The 2,554-nt window shown below is 35.9% G+C and overlaps 1 long non-coding RNA gene across 1 annotated transcript; it reads left to right on the top strand.

Annotated features, from left to right (window-relative positions):
• The first annotated feature begins 216 nt into the window (after positions 1-216).
• Positions 217-1,495, top strand: LOC144366267 (uncharacterized). Its single transcript, XR_013425281.1, has 2 exons — positions 217-586; positions 1,147-1,495. It is a non-coding gene; the product is annotated as an uncharacterized LOC144366267 (long non-coding RNA).
• The last annotated feature ends 1,059 nt before the right edge of the window (positions 1,496-2,554 follow it).

The following is a 2,554-nucleotide window of genomic DNA, read 5'->3' as shown; positions in this document are numbered from 1 at the left end:
AAAGCCAAGGAAATAACTCGCATGCTAGAAGTTCACTGTCACACTCTGGCATAAAAATGCTGAAGACTATTCAGAATATCAAAAAGCTCTAAACAGAAATCCTTGCCTTATTAGGCAAACAGCCAGTTTAAGCCATGATACCAGGAACAGAGAGAACCAGCCAGCACCAATTCAATGTGGACTTTGTAGGCAGCACACTGGGTGAAGTCAGCCCCTTTTTAGTAAATTAAGCATTGTTCAAAAGAGGAAAACAGCCTTAACAAAAGGTAAACTTTTGACAATGTTTATCTCCTGGGCAAGCATATTAAGGAATAGTGAAGTCCTTTAATGAAAGCAGTGGAATAGTAAATGGATAGCTTTTGAACTTTGCTCCTTTGAGGTTCTGGTAAATATTAAGTGAATTCAGGCCACAAACATTAATTGGGCCTGTGTTTTTTTGGTTTTTTGGTGGTGCTGGAGATTGAATCCAGGGCCTTGTGCACGTGAGGCAAACACTCTACTGACTGAGGTATGTCCACAGCCCTAATTGGGCCTGTTTTAAATGCAGGACAAGAAGAGCATGTGCAGAAGGGAAAAGCTTGCCTCGGTGAGGAAAACACCAACTTGGGAGTTTCACCTGGGTGGGAATCTTGAAAGAATTGTTTAGTATCTAATTTCTTAATATCTCTTAAGTTTCAAAAGTAAATACAACATCTAGCAAGCTTTTAAAATCAGGTAGAAGTCACGAATGTGTAGAGTCTGACATCTAGAACATGCTGATGTTTCTATTGCAATTTGCCCTTGAGGAGACTGTTAAAGAGTAGGAGGGAAGGACAGCCAGTCATGTTGGGGGTCTGATCATCTATGATCCACAATACCATATTTTACTATAGTCTGTGTGTGAGTGAATATTTATATATAGGATGTTGGAATGATTAGAGCCATGCTTTGGCAATATGAATTTCTTAGCCTGTGTCACGCTTTGACTCAAAAAAGAGGGCTGTGTGCTTGGCACCAGCCTTTGAAAGACCATTAGCAAGCTAGTAGAGATGCTTGCCTTGAGGTCCTGGTCTCAGGGCTGGCAGAGTGTGACCCACAGTTCCTGTATCTAATACTGTCTTGGTTCCAGGGACACACTCCTTCTTATGGCTTGTCTTGTGTTCTCAGAAAGGAAGACAACTGTCCAAATGCCCTGGCGATTTAGTGCTTCTCCACAGACAATGCTCCAGAGTGCTGGGAGGATCTGAATGACAGAACAGCTCGAGGAAGTAAAAAGACAAATTAGTTAACTTGTCAATCTTCCCTCTCAGAGAGCATAAATGTATTAAGCTCTTGCATAACGAAGTTACCCCAGGAGTGCTGAGTATTCATTTTGCCTTTCTTCCTTCTTTCTTATTCTGTGTTCTGGATATTCTCACAATTAGTGAGCTATTGGAGGTGTTGGCGGCTAAGGAGTCGTTTACAATATGATTTTATTCATTTAATTAAAAATATATATTAAGTTGAATGATGTAAAGTTGCCCTTTTATAGTAGATAGCTTTTCTGGGTCAAACACATACACACACACAAACACACATACACACATCCATGTCTAAGGGGGGTAACATGTGTTAAGCATGATAACACTTTTTATATTCTTGTATGGATCTAAAATTGTTTTAAGATATGGTGAAAACTGAGGCGTGTATGCCATAGACTTACATAATACAATTATTTTATAATATATCTTGTGATCATATTTAATCATATGAAATCGTATTATGGTATTTGGACATGATACATACATTGATGACTTTAATGTAATATAGGAAGAACATGATTATTTCCAAATCAAGTCAAAATATTGCTTTAAGATTTTTATTTATGAGGCTGGGGTTGTGGCTCAGTGGTGGAGTGCTTGCCTAGCATATGTGAATCATTAGGTTGGATTCTCAGCACTGCATAAGCATTGATGAATAAAATAAAGGTTCATCAACATATAAAAAAATTGTAAAGATATTTATTTATTTATTTATTTTGTGTGGTACTGGGGATCAAATGCAGGGCCTCATACATGGTAGACCAGCACTCTACCACCAAACTACATCACCAAACCTAAAGATTTTTTTCTTTTTTTTTTCCTGATAATTTCATTTGCTTTTGTTTTGGGAGGGTAAAGTTTATCTGAAATAAAATCAATTAAAAAAACTATCTAAAAACTATAATAACTCACAAAAATTACATTACAGAGAAGAGATAAAAAATTATTTGAAAATCTTCTTTATTTGGCTAAAATACAAACAAGAAACATAAATTTTAGATGTAAAACATTTTATAAATTATGTAGGACTTTATTTTACTACGTGTATAAACATCACTAGCCTATTCAAGAAACAGACCACATGTATCCAAAAAATAAATTTGGTTATTTATGACACTTTGCCAGATTTAATTCTATTAAAACTATAGTTTCAAAGGTATTCTTGATGCTTTGTTATGTTATGAAGATGTACTTGCCACTGTAGGAAGATAGAACATATTTTACTTAAGATTTTGTTGACTTGCTTTTTATCCTAACTGTGTGTACTCTTGTAT

This window comes from Ictidomys tridecemlineatus, chromosome 1 (genome assembly GCF_052094955.1).
Source record: "Ictidomys tridecemlineatus isolate mIctTri1 chromosome 1, mIctTri1.hap1, whole genome shotgun sequence".
NCBI classification, from domain to species: domain Eukaryota; kingdom Metazoa; phylum Chordata; class Mammalia; order Rodentia; family Sciuridae; genus Ictidomys; species Ictidomys tridecemlineatus.
The sequence above is the reverse complement of the archived record's forward strand: the minus strand, read 5'-3'. Positions and strand labels throughout refer to the sequence as shown.